This window comes from Ceratotherium simum, chromosome 5 (genome assembly GCF_057802395.1).
Source record: "Ceratotherium simum simum isolate JZ-2026a chromosome 5, ASM5780239v1, whole genome shotgun sequence".
In the NCBI taxonomy this organism is placed as follows: domain Eukaryota; kingdom Metazoa; phylum Chordata; class Mammalia; order Perissodactyla; family Rhinocerotidae; genus Ceratotherium; species Ceratotherium simum.
The window spans coordinates 80546512-80569785 of record NC_141904.1 but is presented as its reverse complement, the minus strand read 5'-3'; the positions used below and the strand labels follow the sequence as shown (position 1 = coordinate 80569785).

The window sequence follows — 23274 nt, the reverse complement described above, 5'->3', positions numbered from 1 at the left end:
AAGGTGGGCACTTAAAAAGTGGTAGAGCACCTGCCACCTAACTCGAAGACTCCCATGCTAGGATAAGTTGGTCATGGAATGGGTCAGATTGACATTGGCTCACCTACCAACCTAAAGAAAATTTTTGTGCATCGAGGTGCACTGTAAACCAACACACAATCCTCAAACCAGCAGCACATTCCTCTTAGGTATTAATTTGGCTCTGAGAGACCCAAGGCTTAGCTAAAGAAATGAGATCCTCAGGTTTCAAATAATTGAGTGCACCACTTCTGGAATAACTGCTTATTTCATATCTAAGAACTGTGGTTCTGGAAGCTATAGCTATCTACAAAAATGGAAAAAATCTTACTAAGACAACTTAGAATTACAATGGCCATTATGGGGGATATTTCCACTAGACAACATCATTCATTTCAGAAATGCACATGAAAGCAAGGGCTTCCAAATCAAACAAACAGAATGGGATACTTATTTCAATTAGCATGCGAAAGCCTCCAAAAGGCTAATGAAAAATTAAAGACACAAGAGGTACCTAAAACAAAAGACTATAAGATTGACGTGACTCCTACTACTCCTCTCTATCCTCCTTTACCTAAGTACTCACAGCCTACTAATCCTCCTCTGAATTGCCTTTCCCCTCTGAAGAGACTACAAGGCTGTATGCAAAACTTGGCTAAGATAGTGGCCTTACAGATGCCCCCATATCTACCTTCTAAGGAAGGCTCCCATACAGGCCCCTCCCAGAGTTGATGGGACTCTGAGAGGTTCTCCTATAAACTGTTACCAGTTATTCCCTTAAATGGCTAAGTGGAAACTAAAATTAAAATTAATGGAAAACCTTGCCAAATTCTTGCAGATACGTGGGCTACACTCGCTACTTTAAACCCCACTCACTCTGGAGCCTGCAGATGGGATTTTGGGAAAACTGGCAGAAGACTGTGAAGGGTAAGAATCCCTACCAGAGTGCCCGGTTGAGAGAGGAAGGTATAATTTCACATTGTCCTTTCCTTTCTAAATCCAGACTCCATGATTACTGATCCTTTCTCTCCCAGGGACAGCTATTGTCTTCTTGTGTGTCTCATTTTGTGTTCCTGAGAACTTGGTTTGGCAACCGTCAGGGGCCCCCAAAATATGGCCAGACAGAAATGTGGGTTGCATCCCATTTGCAGCTGGGGTCCTACTGACTGTTGCCAGCTCTTAAACGAATTGTCTAAGTCTTTCTTTCTCGGGCTATCTTTGGGAGAGTAGTATATTTTGCACCTCTTTGGGAACATCTCTTGTGTCCACAGGGTTGTTCAATACTGCCAGGAATATTTACTACGTGTCCCAGCCAAAACCTGACAAGATGTTTGAAAGGATGTTTTTTAGGTCCTCTCCCCTAAGCTAAAATAAAACTATGTACCCAGCGGGAAAGAAAAACATTCCAAAGACAAGCAGCTCTCATTCTAGAACATAAGAATCTTTTGATTTCCTTCTTTCTTGAAGATCCTCTCCCTGATAAAAAGAAGCAAACTGAAGATATTGTAGTTCAGTGGATGGGTCAGCCCTTTGATGTCATTCAGGTTGCAACCCAATTCTTTGAAGAACTGAAAACAACTGTTCTTGTCTTATAAATTGAGTCTTTACAAGAATAAAAATGCAGCTCTAGAAGCAATTCAAAGCCCACTTACCCTTTTTATCAATCCCAAAACCTCCCCTATTCATCCCAAAAGGCTTGAAGATATTGTAAAAGATCTGGACTTAGGGAACAAAAGTGCTTCTTGGGGAATTTACATTCCTTCTCTGTGCCTTTAGAGATGTAAATGTTCTACCTGGTTTTCTCTAGGAACCAAGGTAATTCTTACCAGAAGGAAAAAAAGAATCTAAAAAATCTTCACCAGAAATATTAGTGAAAAGTTTAAGCCATCTGAGCAGGGAAACTTAACTTATTCCATCTGCTAGAAAGACAATTTGGATCCAAGTGTGGTTTGTTTTGTTTGTTTGTTTTAATAAACTAGTGAGTTTAGCATTACTAGACCCATCTCATAGCTAAAATTTTAAAATAAAAGCTGTAAGATCTCTGTTTGCATCTGTCTGTATGTCCATGTATGTTATACATGTGTGATATTTTTCTACTTCCAGATAGTATTGCCAAAATTAATTTGTAAAGAGCTCTATTTAATTGACTCAAAAACAAACAAGCACTATATACATTAAGTTACTCTCAGAAATATAAAAACTAACCCAAATGCTTTTCAATTTCATGTGATCTAGGATAATATTTGGTAAACAAAAGCTAGTTTAAATTTGTTGGTTTAATTGAAATAGGCATGTCTTTAGAGTTATCAGCATTAAATATAATACTTTTATTCTACCTAAGTTTACTAAAAGTCAAATAAGCTTATGTTATCTCTGTTACAGAATTTTTCAGCGAGAAAGATAACCTAAGATAATAGTTAGCTGTTTAATGTCTCATGAAATTTTCATGAGTAATCTAAACATAATTGTTAAGAACAAGTAAATTAAATAGACCTAAGTAAGATAAAAATTTACAAGTGAAATTTTCAACAATAATTTTGCTTTATGCTATGGCAAAAAATAGTTTTCAAAATTTTTTTGGTAACTTGAAAGCTTAAACTTATATGGAGATAAATTGAATGATGGATATTCATTGAATATCAAATAAGATACAATACTGAAACATTAATTACTGAACATAGGTTTATCCACTTTTGGCTTTCTTTTACTGAAGAACTATAGACTTTTGGATCTATTAGTAAACATGTTTTTTGCTACACTGAAAAATTTACTATGAAGAATTTACTTCTAGAAATTATAAAATGTATTTATATATTTGCCAATACACAGAATGCTAGTGTAACAGACATTTCACAATTGCTTACCTCTTAGTTTACACTAGGAAGGAAGGATTCTAAGGGTTAAAAATTCTAATCAATATATGTAATTAAAACTACTTTAAAATAATAAGAATGAAAGGAAACTGTGTATGAAAAGTAAATAAGGAAAGTAAAATGACTGGTAATTCCAGACTGAAAAAAGAATAGGACAAAATCTGAATGGATATAAAAACGTTGTAGGTTTGTGGAAAACGAGTCTTGGGAAAGGAATTTTATGTGTGGTCAAGCTGGCTAAGATTGGAATGGATTTAAGTTTTTTAAAAAATGAGTTTAATATGAAAAGTACACTGGCACAAAATTAGAATTTGGTTTTCTTTCTGTTAAAAGGACAAAGTTTTCTTGGACTTTGGGTCTGCTTTTGATAAGAGATTATGAAAGTCTCTTTACCTTTTAAGTAATCTGCCTGGAAAGCAAGTACTTTGTGTCTTACCAAAATAATTTACTGTGCTTCTTGTTGTCTTGATCAGGTCTTTGATTACTTAAGAAAACCCATTCTTCTCAATATTGAAAGAGATAAGTTTTGTTCACAACTTCTGTATTTGCTTTTAACATCTTCTACTGTCACTTTGGTTAAATAGATAGCGAAGTATTACTTCATAATAATCTGTAATACTATTTAGTCAAATATTCAAACCATTTGACATTTTCCCAAAATCAAATTCTAAATGGAGTCTCTCTGACCTCAAATTAACTTTGAGATTTTCTGGAGAGTTCCTGGAAAATCTCAAAGGATTTGTCTCTCAACAGGTAAGATATTAAAATAGTTAGGTTTATTTGATATGTTAAATTACGTAGGAAGAATTATGAAATAAAAAATGATGCTAAACCTTCTTAGGTTATATTTGTATGGATGCATACTATTAATAGAAGCATTCTAAAATTGTATGAAATTCCTAGAAATCTGATATGCCCTTGTATAATATCAGTCATATTTCCAATTATTATCTTAAAATTTTCTATTTCACAGAAATAACAAAATTTCCTTGTCAATTCCATGATGATGAACTCCCATCAGACCTTTAACCATGGGCATTTTTAAATCTTTTGTCCTTTATAGGCAGTTATTGTTTTACTCTGATGCTTTTGCAAAAGTGAGCTTTATGGAAAGGACACTACCATGTACTCTTGACCACTGACACCACTGCCAAATTACAAGGTGTTGAACCTTGGGTTCAACTGAAGAAGGCCCCACCTGACACCTGGTCCTGTGCAAATGCTGGAGATCTCAAAATCAAATTGACTAGGAAGAGAAGTAGCTGACATCGAGGAAGACTGCTTTCTCTCACGATATTGCATTAAAAACATTTTTTTTCATTCTTCCTTCCCTCCCCGACCATCCTTTTCCTAATTCTTATACCATGAAGGTCTTTATGATTCATTTGTCCACCTTTTGCCTTGCTCTGGCCTGGAAAAATAATGCCATTGTTCACATATCTCAAGCCATTGCAAAGGAGGGTAATCTAACCTCTAACCTCTAAATGTCTGTTGGATTTGCCACAATGCTGGTGATCTTGTAGTTCTACTTGTCACAAACTTCTCCCTGATTTCTAATGCCTCAGTTTCTCTGGAACAGACTCAGCCCCCTCTATCATGTCAGGCTCTCTAACCCTGAGGGTCCATTTCCCCTTCTCTGGTTAACAACCCCAATCCCAGAGAACCTTGCATTCAGACTCTGTACAAAGAAAGGGACAAAACACAAGGGTAATCAGAAGAAAACTGCCTGTGTGGTCTACAGACCCTTAAATTTTACTGGCCTTCATGGCTGTCACCTTTCCAGTTTTGACCCACAAAACAGGAATTACCAGGGGTCATTCATGATTCAAAATTTGCTTCCTTTGGCAGATTTTCTACTCTCCTGGCTAGGAGTAAGTGCAAGTGAGGCTGTGACCGGAAATCTCTCCTTAACTCTTGAAGATATTGCAGAATCTGCTGCTAATGCAATAGCTGCCCAAAAAAAATCCTCAGACTCTCTGGCCAAAGTTGTTCTGGATAATAGGATAGCCCTTGATTATCTTTTAGCTGAGAAAGAGGTGTTTGTGCTATGGCCAACACCACTTGCTGCACTTGGATAGACACTTCTGGGCTATTGGCTAAAGAAAGTGACTCCTTCAATGGGATCTTTCTTTGACTTACTTGATTCTGATTCATATGGGTCTTTGGGACCATGGCTCTGAACTGCACTATTCTGCTTATAATAATCATGGTAATCTCCCTGGTGCACTGTGTTCTCTCAAAAGCTTTAAATGCCTGTTCACAATGCTAACCACCTAGCAAATGATCCCCCTAAGACTAGAACGTCAGAAGACAGAACAAAAGTATGACTTACAGAATGTGAACCTGACATTGTGACCTGTGACTACGACAAAGAGATATGGCAAAAAGATATCATGACCTGTGAATACCATACAGAGATTCAGCAAAAAACTGCGAGAATTCTAGAGTGGTAGCTAGGAGTAGCACCAATGCCTTAAATTTTGATCACATGTCTCAGTTAGGCTGAAAGGCTGATCAAAAGGAGGAAATTGTTGAAAACCAGAAAGCAGGGGCTGGCCCCATGGCCTAGTGGTTAAGTTCAGCACACTCCGCTTCAGCGGTCTGGGTTCGCTTCACAGGCACGGACCTACACCACTCGGCGGTGGCCACACTGTGGCGGTGACCCACATACAAAATAGAGGAAGCCTGGCACAGATGTTAGCTCAGGACGAATCTTCCTCAGCAAAAAAAAAAAAAAAAGAAAGAAAGAAAAGAAACAGAAAGCAGGCCCCAGATGGAGTTGCTTTTGCTAAGCAGCACATCACCAAACCAAGACTTGACTTAATTACAGTCTTGGCTCTCCCAAAAATGAACGTTAAAACAGTCAATCAGGAATCTGATCAGCATTAGTTAGGTAATCTGCCTGGTAGACCCCCCCATCCCCTAAGTAACCCTGCAATAACCAACCTGCTTTTTGGCCTAGTATGACTTCCTTGTTCCTATTCCCTTCTGCCTATACAAGTCATTCATTTTGTACAGCTCCTTGGAGCTCATTTCTATCTGCTAGATTGGATGCTGCCTGATTCACCAATTGGTGAATAAAGCAAATAAGATCTTAAAAAAACAAAATTCAACTCAATAAATTTTAAACAAAGTTAACGTTATGGTTCTTGATAACAATAATTAAAATAATTTTGTCCATAACTACCATTTGAGGGAATTTTTTCTGTCATTGGAATACGGCTTTAATACACATTTAATACATTCTATTTTGAACCCCATTGTACAGATTGGAAAATAGCCCCCAAACTGATATTCACATGGATCTTATCACTTAGCTATTTTGATTTTTCACCATCATCATTTCTATTTAAATAGTGGAATATAAGATTAGGTTTTGCTGCAAATTAATTTTCCCATATTGATGGGGTTCTTCCATATTATCCTTGGTCCTCTGTTCCTTTCCTTTGTACCCCTTTAAGCACCTAGCATAAGTCAAACATGCAGAGGGACTTCACACAATAGAATGAGAATAATTATACTGACATTTTCTATCCCACTCCATCCCTGCCGAATATATTTTCTACACCATAGGGGGAATCTTTTACTCTTAAAATGTAAGTCAAGTCATATCTTTTCTTTACTTCAAATTCTCCAAAGCCTTCCCACCACACTTATAATAAAATCCATACTCCCATCACAGTCCCCAAGGCCTTCCATGATGTGACCTTTGGCTGCCTCTAGACCCTCCACTCACACTGGCCTGTTTTAGTTCCCTGAATGGATCAAGCTCTGCCCCCTGTGGGGTCTGGACACTGTTCTTGGCTCTTTCTGGAACACTCATATATTCTCTATTATCTTCCTTGAGGTCTCATCTTAAATATCACCTCCTTAAACAGACTGTCCCTAACCATCTAACCTAAATTAAATCCCATTCTATGAATTGCTCTCTCAGCTAGTGCCACATTTTTTTCTTTTGTGATACTTATTATAATTTAAAGATACACAGCATATGTACTGTATTTCTTAGTTTCCTTATGATTTAGCCTAGCTCAACCAGGGGCAATTTTGCCCCTACCCTCACCTGGAGGATATTTGGCAAAGTCTGGAGACATTTTTGGTTGTCACAATCAGGGAAGGGGGGTTGCCACTGGAACCTAGTGAATGGATAGAGGCCAGGGATGTTGCTAAATATCCTATAACACTCAAGACAATGCTACTCGTCCCCACCTCTAACAAAGAATTATCTAGCACAAAAGGTCAATAGTGCCAAAGTCAAGAAAGCCTAGTCTAATTCCACCATTATACTGAAAGCTTCATGAAGGCAGTGGCTTCTCTGGCTTATTCATCACTGTGGCCCCAGAATCTAGTGAACATCCTATTCCATGAATGAGTGAATAATACAAGGTGGGGGCGGGGGGGAGTAGGTGAAGTCCCTAACATCCAGAGGCTATCCAAATGCAGAGACCTCAGGTTCCACCAGGAGTCCCATTCCATTGGGATGGTTCCATGGAAATATGCATTCTTGGCTGGGATTCTCCAATTCTCCCCATTGCAGGTTACTTCTACCTGAGCCACCAAACATTCCTCTGTTGGAATCCTTGTCATGTACAAAGCCAGAGATTTGTGGCAGTAAGAAGACTTGCCCCAAAGGTGAGGATCACGGGGCACAGATGTGTCCCAGCCAGCTGACTGCCCACTGGTGGTCTGGTGCAGAAGTGCAGCACCCAGCTTCTACACTGCAGTGTCACTGGAGGGGCCAATTGTCTTCCTGCTGTCTGGTCTCCAAAGGTGAAAAGACTAACGGTCTCCGACCCAGTGACCAGAATGTTTGGCAAGCCGTCGGCTATGAAACTGACCATGGATCCAGAGGGGACTGAAATGAAGGCTTCACAGTAATTTCTGTTTTTATAACATCCAAGGGTTGCAGTGATGATTATATTTGGCATTTCTGGAGAAGTAACATCATTATTAAGAATTCCTCTTTTAGCTATTGGACTGGACACTTGGCAGCAACATAGATGATGAGACAGAGATTCAAAACTATGTAACATACATCAAATAATGTCGACAATGCAGCTACTCCCTAAGGGCCAACAGTGTTCTCCCAAATTCGTATTCTATGAAATTCAGAGATGTGACATGTGCTTAACTGTTCTTGATAAAGTGTTGTCCTTTCCTCTTATAAAGAGACTACTAGGCTTTGCTGATAATGTCAAATGTTCTCATTGGAAACAGAGGTCAGCTTACCAAAGTAGAGAGGTAGGATGAGGCCACCTTCTAATGAATTGTAAGCCAAACCTTCCTTCTCAGTTCCAAATGATTTCTAAAGCCTTCAGCGAAATAAGAAAGAATATATTTTTTGATAGTAGCAGTCCCTTTCCTCTCATTATCCTCCCTCTGTCTGATCAGAAGGATGTGCCTCTGGTAAGGCTGTCAGTGTGGTGGGTGAGCTCCACAGAGATGCAGGTCACCCCTGAAACACTTATTTGACAATGAACAGTCTTTTGTAAATTTGCATGACATTGGCCAGGTTCTAAAAATATTGAGGCAGCTCAGTGGGTTCTGCTGTCACACTTCTTTGTGTCTGATCAAACATCTCAGGGAAGATTCCTTAGCTTGATGGAGCAGGTGAAAGTTCTTATTCCCCCATCCTTTAATCTGTGTTCTTAAGGGGGTTTTCTTTCATGAGTCTCCTCCAACCCTCAAATTACTTAACATTGAGCTTGGAAATCATCCTGATCATCTGAAATTTTGAGGCCAAAAGTATGCAGAGTATCAAGTCTATGTATGACTGACTGTGTACCTCAGGCTAAATTTTGGGTGTCAGATTATACTAACAATATAACTTTCTTTAAATACCACCTCCTTTCTAACTCTTAAGAGTGTCTAATGATTAATTCAAATTAAACTACTCCAAAACCAAAGTGGTATGTGTTATAAAACACGAAAGCGAGCTGGCTGAAAATTTTTAATTTTCCCTACTTATTAGCTATCTGTTCTGGGAATAAATTGAAGGTGCTAATTTCCTGGGTTTCAAATCTATTTTAAAATGCACTAGGCTGAGAGAGAAAAAAAAAGGATGTAGAATAATTTTCACATCTTTGAGACAGAATTAAGAACCTTGGTTATCTTTTCAGAATTGTGCTGGCATTTGAGACACTATTTTAGAGTTTAGATGTCAAGCTCTGGTTACCTGGTCCATATGATACTTAGTATAATACGGCAGTGCTTAAAACTCTGTATCAACTTTTTATGGACGGAATTGTGTTCCCCTCCAAATTCATATGTTGAAACCCTACCCCCCAGTGTGACAATATTTGGAGATAGGGCCTTTAAGGAAGTAATTAAGGTTAAATAAAGTCTTAAGGGTGGACTCTAATCAAATAGGACTGGTGTCTTTATACAAAGAGGAAGAGATACCAGACAGCTCTTTCTCTCCATGTGCACTGAGGAAAGGCCACATGAGGACCCAGCAAGAAGATGGTATCTGCAAACCAGAGAGATCTCACCAGAAACCATCCCTTCTGGCACCTTGATCTTGGAATCCCAGCCTCCAGAACCCTAAGAAAATAAATGTCTGCCGTTTAAGTCGCCTAGCCTATGATATTTTGTTATGGCAGCCTGAGCTTACATACGACTCCACCTAGTTCTCCGCTTTGGTCATATAGTACTGTGTACCACAGTAAAATTTCACCTACAAGGAGATCAGTTTCTCAGACAATTTCATCTACCTGGTAAACCTGCTATTAAACAATAAAAACAGCTGTCCCAAAGCCCATTCATTTGAAACTGTGATAGTCAAGTCACCTCTTTCCTTAATAGAGCTTTTATAGAAATAACATCATCTACTAGCCTACTAGAATCATCTTGTCTTTTCTGGGTTATTGCAAGTTTGAGGAATAGAGGGGGTAGCAATATGGAATATTTATCCTCATGCCTAATCTGAACAGGAAAGCAGTAGAGGGTGAACAAAAATAAAAGCCCCATTACCTAAAGGCCAATAATCTAAGGGGTCAATGGTCACACACAGCTAACTAGTCACTGTGTAGTCTGAATAATGCCTCTGCATGTTCCTGGAGGTGAGCATGCTTTGGTTCAAATACCAACATGGCAGCTGGGACTAGGGTCAAGTTCTGGCAGCATACTAGGATTGCTGTCACTTCTGCTCCTTCCATCGCTCAAAATGCTCCTCAACCAATTCTCACTTATACTTGGCAGTAAATCCCAAATGCTTCTTCCTCCAAGAAGGCCTCTGACTCCCCAAGCCTGAGTTAGACATAGAATTATTGAATTGGAAGTTCCCTTAGAAATTTCTGATCCAAATCAGATTATTTTAAAATGAAGAAACTAAGGTGAGTGAGGTTGTTGGTAATGCAGCATAGGACTGAGACTCCTAGACCAATGCTTTCTTTACCTCAACATGTTGAAATATTTACATCCAAAACAGTTTTTAATATGTAATTGAAAGAAGAGAGGGGGCCAGTTTGTAATGAGTGCTAAGTGCCAGAAACTAAAGATGTAGAGATGAAGGAGAAATTGTTCCAGTTCTTTCTGAAGGCATGACCTGGGCAAGCTGTGCAATACACTGGAGGCTACTAGCGCAAGGACTTTATCTGACGGTACTAGTGCAGACACCAGGCTGTGCACACAGTAGGCCCTCAGGAAATATGTGTCAAATAAATTAGCTAATATCTATAATGTATGCCACCTATTTTAAGAGGAAGAAAAGATGACCCTAAATATCTTGATATTTCAAGGGAAAATTGCCTCAATTTTTATAAAAACTCTGGAAGCTGTGCTTTGGGGTTCAAAAGTAAAATGGTAGATACCTTTTGCTTGCGAGAAGGACATGAATTTGGAGGGGCCAGAGAATGAAGTGTTATTGGCTGAATTGTGTGCGGTAAAATTCATATGTTGAAGTCCTAACCCTTAGTACCTCAGAACATGACTGTATTTGGAGATAAGGTCTTCAAAGAGGTAATTAAGTTAAAATGAGGTCATTAAGGTGAGCTTTCATCCAATATGACTAGTGTCCTCATAAGAAGAGAACATGTGGACATAGACATGTGCACACACAGGGAGAACCATGTGACGACAGGGGGAGAAGACAGCCATCTGCCAGCCAAAAAGAGAGGCCTCAGAAGAAACCAACCTAGCACCTTGATCTTGGACTTCTAGCCCCCAGAACTATGAGAAAATAAAATTCTGTTATTTATGCTACCCGGTCTGTGGTACTTTGTTATGGCAGCCCTAGCAAACTCATACAGTAGGGAACACATACCTTGAGATATAAATTTAAGTGTTTTCCAGCAAGCTACAGCAACAAGCTTTCAACTCTGACTAGCTGTGATTTTGTGGTTTAACACTATGCAAATATCTGTCATGCTAACCTTTCTACACCTACAGAGGAACATTTCTTATTGTCTTTATGAATATGAGATGCTCCTCTTCCAATAGAGAATAATTATTTTCTATTTTCTATTTAACTTTAATAAGCTAACAAGAACATTTGAAACCGAGGACATGATCTCTGTTCTACAAGCAGAGAAAGCTGGAGCATTAATTTGTACTTCAGGTAACATTTTTGAGACTAATTTGCTACCTAAGGCATGTGCTTGATTTCAAACATATGCTGATCAATAGGAAAAAAAATAAAAATGACGAGGTTTCTTCTTGGTTTTGTATTTATAAACTCTAAGTGATAAAAATAACATTGAGTGTGCTTTACAGCTTTTCCAGTCTCTTTTTGCATTTTATTTGATTTGAACCACAATACTCGGACTTGAAAGAATGAATTTCCAATTTCTAGATGAGGAAGCAGAGGCTCCAAGACTTACTCAAAGCTGCACAGCCTGATAACAGTCGAAGTGCGCCTGCTGTCCCACAATCCTTCTCTCCTACCCAGCTACTGACCCTTGCCGGTCAAATGAAGGCAACAGTTATTATTTCAGAGCTTCTAGAAAGTGAAAAATGAAAGGAGGTGCTTGTGTAGGCTTTGGAGCAGGCCTACTGTAAGCCCATTGTAATGTTAGGTCCTGACAGGACAAAGCATTTGGTCCTTCTTATGGGTTGAATTGTGTCCCTCCCAAAATTCATATGTTGAAGTCCTAACTCCCACTACCTCAAATGTGACCTTATTTAGAAATAGGGTCTTTGTAGATGTAATTAGTTAAGATGACGTCATACTGGAGCAGGGTGGGCCTCAAATCCAATATAACTAGTGCCCTTATAAAAAGGAGAAATTTGGACACAGGCATGCATACAGAGGGAATGCCGTGTGATGATGAAGGCAGAGGTTGGAGTATTGCTTCTGGAATTGCTCGAGGAATGCCAAAGATTGTCAGCAAACCCCAGAAGCTAGCGGAGAGGCATGGAACAGGTTCTTCCTCACGGCCCTCAGAAGGAAACAACCCTGATAACACCTTGACTTCAGACTTCTAGCCTCTAAAACTGTGACACTTTTTGTTGTTTAAGCCACCCAGTCTGTGGTCCTTTGTTACAGTAGCCCTAGAAAACTAATCTAGTCCTGTGACCAAGGCTGCCCCTATGATGATTTTAGAGCTAAGAGAGGATCTGCCAGCATATGGCCCAGTAACTCCAGCTGCCTTCTGGACATTTCATCATGGAGGATCCAATTTATCTGCTTATCTCACAGAACTGCTATTTCCTACCAAGTAGAATGGCTAGTTTCCACCAAGTACCACTTAGTGAGCCACACTGTCCAAGGAAGGCCCTCAGAGGAAGGGACCAGGGCTCAGACCGGGGGCACCTCCCAGTAGGTGTTGCTGCACAGAGAAACCATATCCTGATATAGGCTCCCTTTACCTCTTGCAGTCTGGCCTCTGTACCTACTACTGTCCTAAAACAGCTCCTCTTCTCCCTAGAAAATAGCTCTATGATGCCTCAAAACATGCTTCCCATGTTCTTGAAAGCACTTTTTTCTCAGCCGTAAGGACAAAGCGTAACCTGCATGTCTTCTCTGTTCTTGGGCTACTCCTTGTTCTCTTTTGATTCTATGTCTTTATCCCCCACTCCTTTTCTCTACTTTCTCTCTTTGCTGATATAGTCAGCAATATGCCCTGATGAAAAGGCCCCTCTCCAGCTTCAGCCTGTCTTTGGAATTCCTAACATTTGAACTGTCTACAGCACATTTTCACTTATGTCCGATTATCACCTTTATAGGTCAATCTGAACCTATAAAGGTAGTCTGTATGGCAGTCAGAGCATAAGCAGGCAGAGGCCACCTTCCTATTCTTATTTCTTTATCCCATGAGTTGTGTAATCCTTAGCAAACCATTTCTGAGCCTCGGTTTTCCCATCTATACAAGAAGCAAATGATTTATTATAAGGGCTTGTTCAGCTGTAAAATTCAGCGATTTTCAAAAAAATCTAGCTCCTCTACTCGTTGCCTTGCTTTTTGCTAGAATTTCATCACTTTTTTCTTGTTCTCCAGACTTAGAACTTTGGGTTCTTCTCATTCCTGCTCTCGCCAGCAAATCTTGTTTGTTATTTCTTTGAAAGGCCTCTTGCATGCATTTGACTCAACATTCCAAAGGCACCATCTCAGAGCTGACCCTCATTGCAATATGACAGCTACTAGAGTCTTCTAAAGAGTTTCTCTGTCCTGGAAACTTGTTCCTATTGCCCACTGTATGCATTGATATGTATAAACTGGCTTTCCTAAAGCTTTGCTTTCCTTTCCTGCTCAAATCCTCCCAAGGTCTTCAGCCAGGTGAAGTTCAAACTCTGAAAAGACAAAATGGAACAGCCAGAAGATTATCACTAACCTCATCTACAGCAAGATTTCTAAGATGCATTAATGTTTACTGAGCCCCTAAAACCTTTCAGACCCTGAGTTAGGTAGTTCCCATACATTATCTCATTAAATCTTTACAACAACTCAAACGGGAGATTATATCACAGTTAGCACAGGTAATTATGCTAATAGTTAAATCTGTAGAGCCTAAAAACTGCTCTAGTATTTTCCGTACATTAAAATTTTGTAATGTCTGAAAAACATTACGTAAACTGAACTTAATGTATAGGTTTTGTTAGAAAGTGTTATTAGAAATTCCTACATCATCAGATACTAGAGTGCTCACATCCAAGTGTAACTGTGTTATTTATTTCAAAGCTAACGTAAATGATCTGCAGTTTGAGTATGTTAAATAGGTACAATTATGATTTCCTGTGTAGAGTCCTGCTTCAAATCCTTAATCCCTGACGTGCACATGGCATGCCTCATGCTAAGATGGCTTCTTCTCAGAGGGGCCTTCCTCATCTTGTATATGAAATAGCCATAACCCCACTCTGATCCCTCAACCTGGTTCTTTTTCTTCATAGCAATCATCAACTCACTTTCTATATCTTTGTTGAATGTAATCTCTAAGACTTTTGACTTTGTTTGGCTCATTATATCTAATTCTCAAAACAACCTTGTCAGACAGACATCATTACCTTTATATTACAAAAGGCTGAAGTTCAAAGGGCTGTAGTGATTTGTGTCAAGACTCTAACCCCAATCTGATAAACTAGGCCCGTGGATGCTCCTTCCAATGTCTCATGAGACATCTTGACAAAGTCAACTGCTCTGTTCCCCAGAACTCTAGCCAAACCCAGTTCTTGATTGAAGCTGCACCTTCCTACCCAGGAAATTTTGTACATTGTTCTTCCAGGTAATTTGGCTTCCACTTCTTTTCTCTATAGAATCAACTCCTGCCTGTCTTGTAGGACCCCTCGCCTTCCTCTGGACTTGCAGATGGTGTAGGTTACTCTTTCATACATGCTATATTCTTCCTGTTGAGTAGTTTCACTTGTGCACAGCTGATCGTGCCGGTAAGATGATAATGCCTTGAGGGCTGAGCCCCCATTTCATGCTTGTTTCCCCTCGTAGGCATGCCCTGGGTGTGAGATGCTTCAAGACAGCTGGTCGGCTTGGTCTGTAGTCAGCCAAGAGGGCAGGTGGAGCGCGTTGGCCAAACTCACTGGTAAAATTCAAACTTCATTCCTTCAGTATGTGCATTTGGTGAACATGAATTTGGTGTCATTCAGCTTAAATGAGTTCTGATTCCATTTCTTCCTGGCCGAGCTTTATGAAAATTCTGCTGAAGGGATTCCAAGACAGCACATTAATAAATTGCAGTATTTTATTTGTAGCAGCAGAAAGTAAGGTACCTGAAGCAGGGCTCATTCCCCTAAATCGTCAATGAAGACACCAGATGGATGGAAGAAATCACTTTTGAGAGCAGACAGTCCCTGTCCCTCTTGGATCCTTCACACTGGTTTCTTTCAGACCCTCAATAGCCGTGTGCCACCCTCCATGCCGGGGCCTCAAGCAAGTCATTACCTCTGCTTCTCATGTTCTGACTTTGTAAGTTGTCAACGTGGCTAGCCTGAACTGCATTTCCCAGACTTGCCCTCCCTGGCTGTTTCCAGTTAAGGTAAGGTAGGTCACGACAGAGAGTCTTGCATAGGATTTGGAGGACAGAAGTGAAGCCCTGCCACTTCTTAGTTCATGTCCATAGTTCCTTGTCTTTTGAAGCTGCAACTGCCCCACTTTCTCCTGGATCCTCCTTCAGCTTCTTTGACTCATGGCAAGCATGTGTGTGTGTGTGTGTGTGTGTGTGTGTGTGTGTGTGTGTTGTGTGTGTGTGTGTTTAGCTCCATGACACACCATCAAGGTCAGAGGCAGCAAACACTGACATAGGTTTCAGTCAGCCCTTATAGGCTCCAGCTTGTCTTTGTTCTCCCCATTTTAAATACTTCTTCCCTTCTCAACTGCCTGCCCTGTGGGCTTCAAGTTCCAGCACCAAACGGCAAGACAACAGTCTTACAGACACTGCTTCACCAGCTCCCACAACCCCCTAGTAGTTCCGCCTCTCTTACTGAATGCTGGCTAAGTCTTCTTTCAGATTTCAGCTCCATCCTTGCTTGAAACGAGATCAACTTCACCCTATTCTATGCCCCATAGCACTGCTTCCCTCTCCACAGCACTTATCATCCTTGCAATTTCCCACTGATTTGTGGGATTACATAAAGAATGGCTGCCTTCGCTACCTGAACACAGTTCTTGAAAACAAGGGCCACATCTATTTCACTTATTGTTGTATCCCTCACTCACTGTATACATTCAACTGATATTTGTAGCAAGTATGAGCACGGAGCAGATTTGTTCAAAGATGGTCTGCTGCATTTTGAAAGAAAGGACAACATGGCATAGGTAGGGCAACATAGGAAAGGAAGTTTCATGGCTAGATTTTGCTCACCTTTTTAACCTACATGCCTACAACAGAGCAGATAGTTAATAAATATGTTTGTTGAATGACTGAACAAACTGACACCCTAAAATCCATCCCTGAGCTATTTATGAAGCTGTGCTCTACAGCCTTCAGGAAAAGAATGGCCCTGGCTTGGTGATTTAGGGTATATCATGTTACCTCTCTAAGCCTCAGTTCTCTCATCTGAAAAATGGAGATAACAATGCCTTCTTTCCAGGACAGAGAACATTAAGAGAGATAATGGATGTAGACATACACTTATAAAGTGTGATGAAGAAAGTGTTGTTATTCCAGCATTTCTCCAGAGTCATAAGCAGAATTTAACAGCCCCATCCTATTTTATCTCAAACCCAATCTATCACATTCTTGCTTCTCTAGGTGAAAAGCCCACCAGGCTTTTGATGATGTCAAAGCATAGCTGGGCTGCCACGGTTATGCCTGTGTCAGATTTTTCCATTATAAACTCCTATTTTCAGGAGCTCAGTGTGTTAGTGGAGACTTGGTGGTTTCATCACTTTCTGTAATTGCTGTGAGCTACCACCTCCCTCCATGTGAAATTTCACATATTTTCCTGGTCTGAACAGCAATAAAAAACCATGTTTCATTGATCAGGGCTGTTGTATTTCATTTGAGAATGCATTTTAATAATAAATTATAAAGAGTCCTGTAACAAGATATAGGTAAGAAAGACAAGCATTTGTAGCATATACAAATGCTTCAGCTCCCTCTCACGCTCAGCTGACAGGATTAACGCAATACACATTTTACAGGTGCATTCTGGTGGATGCTAATTTCATCTATAATTCTTTTGGCAGAGTCCAAGTTTGTGTTTAATTAACTAAATGACTTGAGCCATCCAATTCTTGTTGCTACTAATGTATCCCAATTAGAGCAAACAGTAGCCATGGAAACCATTGGCTCCGTCATAATTCCTAAAACAAGGATGGCTTTACTTTTGAGCCCATTAAATTTGCGACACTCCACAGCATACATTTATGGTTATTGCTAAATGGGGATTTGGTCATTTCGGAACGTAATGTGTAGCTCCTCATTTCAAACAAATGTCATTATAAGGAGCCTGTCATTTCACTTGTGTTTGCCAAGTTCCAATCATACCTAGATCCTTTATATTAATGTTCAATTAGGGAGATATTACAGTCTATAAAAATAGATGTGAATTCACCACGAGGGTTGGGAAATGCATCCTTTTTTCTATGCTATAAAAAGGAGAAGATAAAAATCCGTGTTGGGTTAAAACTGTGACGACCTTGAAAGTAATTATTCACCTCCTCCTCCAAGATGGGTTGTTTTCCCCACTCCCTTGTGGCAAGAATATTAGTTTTGGTAATTTTACCACCAGGGTCTGCTCTACCACTGGAAAGAAAACAGAGGTACACTATTGAAATTCTGGACAAGGCTGCTGTAACATAACAGGCAAGGAGATGGAATCTGCTTTTCTCGAATAGAGTTGCTAAATGGTAGTTTACAATTTCGGTCATTTTAAAGCAATTTCTGTACTCTATAACCAGATATAAAAATGAAGAGAAAAGTAACATGCTACATTTTTCCACCAGCATATAAAAGTCATTTCAGAAATAAAGCCACATATGTATCTTTATGTGTACCCCATATATAATATTGATGCTGGGCCCAAGTACAGGTACTCCACCTGGTATGCTGTAAATATAAACCCAGAGTACTGCCATTCTACTCATTTCCTGCTGCTCTGTTTCTGAAAATAAACCAGGGTTTTAAGTCATAATAGCTCATTGAGACAGTCACTTAATACTTTATCTAAAATCCTGAAACATAACCTTCTTTCCCCAAAAGATGTTGTATTCAGCCGAGCAAATAGAGTTGCCAGATAAAATAGAGGGCACCTAGTTAAATTTAAATTCTAGATAAATGACAGATGCATTTTTAGGATGAATACATCCCAAATAATGCATATTTTATACTAAAATGCTTCATAGTTTATCTAATATTCAATTTTAACTGAGCATCCTGTATTTTCCCTTGCTAAATCTGGCAACTCTAGAAGGAAAATTTTTGTAGAGATATTTTTTTTCAGGCCTGAAACACTATTAAAGAGTGCTAAAAGTCTCTCTCCTTTTCCACTTCTTCATACTAGTGGTGAATTCTCAGCTCCCCCCAGAAGCCAGGCATGTAAGGGGAGTGGGCAGTGAGGCTTGGATGAAGCAACTCTAAGGAGTTGTGGGGTCTTTGTGGTCTGTATTCAGTTGGCTGCCACTTCTAAAACAAGGCAAAGGCAGAATTTTAAGAAAAATAGCATTGGGCTGCTGAAACAGTTTGCCAACAGCTGTCTCACTCATCATGGACAACCAAGGCCAGATCTGATGAACGCTGAGGAAGGTGAACTCTGAATGTAAGGAACAAAATGTTGGGATACTGTTTATAAAACACAAGGCTTTGCTAAGCACTGGTCTAGGACTCCAGGCCATTTGTTCTGAGGGAGAACTTGCTGAGAAGAAGTTGTACACTATAAATCTACCTCGAGTAAGTCCTCCCTACACTGAATCCTGCCAGAAGTAGGCACATGTTCCATGGATAGATTTGCTTCCTGGATAAGAAATCCCTGGGTAACTTCCATGGCACTTTTAGTGCTCTTGCTCAGAAGACATATGGACAACACAGCAGTTGACAATGATCCTTGCAGGACTGACCCTTTTACAGCAGCTTTTGAAGTCACCTCTAAAACTTTCACCTTGTTCCAAAAATGACCTAACTCCACTAAGTCATACTGTTTAATACATAAGTCCTTGATATCTTGCGTTTGGTCTTCACTCAACCTCCTGAGACCAGGCAAATCTTTCTAGGCAAAAGCTGATATTTTTCTGAAATCCACCCATTTCTCCCTTCCTTGTTAGTGCCCACAAACTGACTCAGCGCCATTGCACTGTCCAATTTAGACTTTTATTGACACTTGACATTTGAGTAATATCTCAATTCCTCAATTTCATCAATTAGGGCCAATTTAGTCTTCACATTATGTTGATAACCTAAATTGTTAGCAGGAACTGTGTCACAACTAGAAGAGGAGAAACTTGTTTTCAAATTACATTTAATTACCTTCATTAAGGACGACACATTCCATGACACATATTTGCAAAGTGGGCAGACTAAAATAAGCCCAGTGTGTCTCATTTCCTGTACATCCGGGCTTCCTTCTGCCTCTGTCCCGTCCGTGTCTATCATTGTCCTCTCTAGCATTATGATCAAAGGAAAAACTGCCCCATACTCTCCGGTCGAAGATATGACCATTTTCTGAAAATGAATCCTTTTTTTGATCCTGGATTTCTGATGATAAAGCAATACCCACTACAGATTTGCATTCTCCTAAGGGACTAAAAGTGGGCAATTTTTGCTTACAGATCAGCGCCCATGGTCAAGAGAATCCGATCTTAAAGTGGCTTTTCTGCATTATTATCAGGAAGTGGCTGTTGACATGTCTGGCCCACTGTAATTGGCACCTATCAAGGTCTGCTCTCCTAAATGAGGGAGTGGATTGAGCAGTTGCTTGACAGCTCCTGCAAAAGAGATGTGGCTTTGTGTTGGCCAGTCATGCAAGGGATTCTAGGTTACAGTCAAAATAGACTTTTTAAAAGAATGTTCATCCAGACTCAATTCAACAGAGTCTGCTCTTACTTGATTTGTGATATTTATTTGGGTTCTTTAAAGTCACAGTTGGCAACAGAAAATAAGCTACTTGGGCCTACATTAAAGGAAAAAAAAAATGTGCCCCTCTCTCCAGCCTTTTCTCCGACCACTTGGGAAATGGTCACATTTCCTAAGTGTTCCTTTTGACATTTAAGCACACAGTCTTGATTGCTATGGATATTTTTGGCTAGCTAGACCCAGTATTTTTCTTTTAACAACACTTAAATGGGACTTAATGTATGCCATACAAGTTCCAAAGGTGAAAGTGCTTTCTGAATATTAACTCATTTAATGATCACACAACCTTCCTACGTAGATACTATTATTTCTCCATTTTACAAATGAAGAAACTGAGGCGGAAGGGTTAAGTGATTTACACAAAATTACCCACAGCTCCATGCATAGATGAATTTTGATTGTTGGCTCTAAATAAAATGAAAGAAAGAATGAAAGTAGTAACTATATTGGCTAGCAGTTATTATGCACTTGCTGTATGCTTGCCACTGAGCTAATAACCATCATCTATTCTTCACTTCAACAATTCTGTGCTGTAGATATTCCTACCCCTGACTCCCTTTGCATATGAGAACACTAAGGCACAAGAAGGGTTAAATGATCTTGTCAGGGTCAAAAGTTGCACCCAGGCACAACAGTCCAGGACCAGCACACTTTCTTTTTTTTTTTTTTTTTGTGGTGCAGAAGATTGGCCCTGAGCTAACATCTGTTGCCAATATTGCTCTTTTTGCTTGAGGAAGATTGTCACTGAGCTAACTAACATTTGTGCCAATCTTCCTCCATTTTGCATGCGGGATGCCGCCACAGCATGGCTTGATGAGCAGTGTGCAGGTCTGCACCCAGGATCTGAACCCATGAACCCTGGGCCACCAAAGCAGAGCATGCAAACTCAACCACCATGCCACCGGGCCAGCTCCCAGAACCAGCACTCTTATTGCAACATTTGGAACCCTGCCCCTTTACCTCTGTCCCATTGTCTTGAAGTGTTGATTACTGAATTGAAATGGTTTTGATTTACTTAAAAACAAATCTTTATTCTTTAATAAAGGGTCCAAAGTTGGAATTGCTTGTCGTAGAGACTCCCCCAAATCTCCTCCAAACTCTCCCCTATCTCAGATAAGATACTGAGTGTTTTGCTGCTTTTGCTGTCAGTTTGTTCGTAAGACTTTATCAGCCTTTTCCACTCTGTCATGGCTTTATTTTCTATTTCGTTTATTTCTTCCCCTTGATTTGTTTTGTTTTCCTAACTTGCAGGAATTCTTTATATTTTCTTGTTTATTTTGTTTGCTAACAATATTTTTGTCTTTTCTGTCAATCTTTTGCTTTATGGTTTCTGGGTTATTGTTTTTCTTAGAAAGTTGTTCTCATTCCAATATTTTTCAAATTTATATTTTATTTATGGATTTTTTCTTTTTAATTTTAGCTGTTTTATCTATCTATAATTTCCTTTTTATGCAAGATGTGAAGTATGGGTTGAAATATTTTTTCCTTCTATAATGGACGCCCAGTTCACCCCAGATTATGCATTGAGCAGAACATCTTAACTTCATTATTTGCAATAACACTTTTACTATAAACTAAATTTTCCCGTATACATGAGCCTTTTTCTATACTCTTTATTATATTCCATTGAGCTATTTATCCAACGTTACAACAATACCACAGCATTTTAATTATGTTAGCTTGGATATATATCTTGCCAGGTGATATGATAAGTCATTAACACTACTTCTCCAGACTTGTTTTTATTATTTATTTTTTCTTCCAGATTACCTTTAGAATCGGTTTATCTAGTTCCATTATAATTCTCACCATAATTACGTTGAATCCATATATTAATTTGGAACTGATAATCTTCTTCCCCTCCAAAAGCCAATATCTCAATTCATTAAGAAATGCTTTAAGTTTTTCGTCTGAAGTCGTTAATTATGGCAATAAAACTGAAGTAAATCTATTGGCTAAGGCAGCTTTCTAAATTAATCAGTGCTTTTAATTAGTAACTTTAGGGGTTTCCACTGTTGTGAGCAAAAGAATTTTGAGGTCCTTTTATGTGTCTTACCTACTCCTTAAGTTTATTATAAATACATAGGAAAAACCAGCTATACACATTTGATAAGGAAAGGAAAACATACAGAAAATAAACACATGGTCCTAATGAGCACTAGATGCTTGCAGCAGGAAAGCTCAGAGTGGCTGGAGTCACGAAGGATATCTGCATGGAGGACAGGGACATTAGCTGGGTCCTAATAGACCTATTAAAAGTTTTGAGCAGTGAATGAAATCATCAAAGTATTAGCTTAATCAGATGCAACAAACACTCTGAGTTAGCATCTTGAGATTTAAAGTTTGAAGGATAGTCTATTTTAGGTGTAACAAGCATACAAACCATAAATGTATGTACTTGAAAATATTCTAAGCTGTAAAGAAAACTGGGGATTTTTTGGTGTGGGGAAGCATTTAGTGAAGGAGCTGTTTGCTTTTCATTTTGGAATCTTCAAAAATTTGTGCAGAATGTTACCAGCAATAAAGTCTGTTAGCATGAGACACTGCATTTACTACTTAGAAAGTAAACTTTTTTTATTTGAACTTAAAGTAGTATCTAAATAGAGCATCGTTAAGCATTGCATTTCAGGACACTTCTGCTAATGGCATACTGGGAACTTCAGATCCACCCTTCCAATGAGGACAACTAGAAAAACTGAAAAAATTAAAAATATATTTATCTATTACTTTATCTATCTATCTATCTATCTATCTATCTATCTACCTACCTACCTACCTACCTACCTATCTCTCTCCTATCTATCCATCTATCTAATCTGCTTCAAGGCATTGAAGAGTTTTAAGGCAGAGAAGAATCACAGGAAAACATCCTAAGCAAGAAGGAAAAAAAAATCAGAAGTAATCTTGGTATTATGGGAATTTTTTTTTCTCTTTTTCTATTTTGTATTCTCCCAAGAGCCATCTTCTTATTCTGGAAAACCTCATATACATCCAGGATTTGGTTTGAGACCTCACAGAGCCATAAGCTAGGAATAAGGACTACCTAGAAATAAATCAGCCCTCATAGGGATCAGCTTAGCCTTGCTTAGAAGCAAAAGTCAGTCTTCTCTGAGGAAAATATTAACTACTACTTTGAATTATCTGTACAATTTCTCCTATATAATATTCAGCAGGCAATAAATATTGGGTATTCAAACTAACAAGATTGAAAAAGATGGCAATAAATTCAGAATTTATTGCATAAGTTTAATGGTAGATTAGGACAGAGCCCAAGAGAGAAGGGATAAATTAGATTTGTTAGAAGAAAATAACCAAAAAGAGAAAGTTCTGGAAAATAAGGGATGCATTAACACATTTGAAGCTACTTAAACTTAGAGTTTCAGGATAAATTGAAAGTAAGAATGGGAAGAAGTAATATTTAAATAGAT

The 23274-nt window shown here is 39.1% G+C and overlaps 1 protein-coding gene and 1 long non-coding RNA gene across 5 annotated transcripts in view; one reads left to right on the top strand and one right to left on the bottom strand.

Moving 5' to 3' along the window:
• The window catches only part of LOC147917099 (uncharacterized), a 169761-nt gene extending 168009 nt beyond the window's left edge, over window positions 1–1752 (top strand). Inside the window, exon 4 of the long non-coding RNA XR_015552262.1 lies at window positions 857–1752. This is a non-coding gene — a long non-coding RNA (uncharacterized LOC147917099). The remainder of the gene's footprint in view (window positions 1–856) is intronic.
• The window catches only part of GRM7 (glutamate metabotropic receptor 7), a 442597-nt gene that overhangs the window by 70628 nt on the left and 348695 nt on the right, over window positions 1–23274 (bottom strand). The window lies entirely within an intron of this gene.